Source organism: Mesocricetus auratus, unplaced genomic scaffold, assembly GCF_017639785.1.
Source record: "Mesocricetus auratus isolate SY011 unplaced genomic scaffold, BCM_Maur_2.0 Super-Scaffold_100003, whole genome shotgun sequence".
NCBI classification, from domain to species: Eukaryota; Metazoa; Chordata; class Mammalia; order Rodentia; family Cricetidae; genus Mesocricetus; species Mesocricetus auratus.
This window is the reverse complement of record NW_024429188.1, coordinates 116,189,622-116,190,290: the sequence shown is the minus strand read 5'-3', so window position 1 is coordinate 116,190,290 and position 669 is coordinate 116,189,622. Positions and strand designations below refer to the sequence as shown.

General features: G+C 30.0%; 1 non-coding gene across 1 annotated transcript; it reads left to right on the top strand.

Annotated features, from left to right (window-relative positions):
• Positions 1–216: 216 nt before the first annotated feature.
• Positions 217–345, top strand: LOC121140101. The gene has a single exon (XR_005876933.1). It is a non-coding gene; the product is annotated as a small nucleolar RNA SNORA61 (small nucleolar RNA).
• The last annotated feature ends 324 nt before the right edge of the window (positions 346–669 follow it).

Here is a 669-nt window from a genome sequence, read left to right as displayed (position 1 = left end):
AAGTTATCAAGTTCTTACTTGTGGCCTTTAAATAAAAGTTTTATTTTTTAGTCAACTTCTTTTATTATGTTTTTTTCCTTTGAGACCAGTTACAGAAATTAGATATCCCTGACTATTAGAGAATTGTCATGTCTTTCTCTTTACAGAGTCTGTATTTTTTAGTTTGTATTTAATTCATTAGCTGTCCAATTCCATTTATTATACCTCTCAAAAATAACTATCTGGTTCCCTTTCCTATCATATTTTGACACTGGTTTGGGTACTTGTAGAGAAGGAAGAATACACTGAAGCTTGCTTCATAGCAGTGTAGTCTGGTATAGAGCATAGGGCCAGATTCACACACGCTTCAGTTTTTTGTAAAGTAGGATGATCTGAAAAGGATGAAATAGGGAGAAATGTGAATCTCAAATAATAATAATAAAAATATTTTATAGTCTTCATTGAACTTTTACTTACACCAAATACTGTGATAATTTTTATCAAAGTTCAGCAAAATAATTATACAGCTTGTTATTAGGTTAGAATATATTAATATATAACTGTTTTATCACATTTTCATACATGTATAGAAAGTATTTTGATCATATTGAACCCATCATTCCCTTTTGTTTCCCCTTATTTCCATTGATACACTTTCTATTACCAAATAGCCCCACTTTGCCTTTCTCA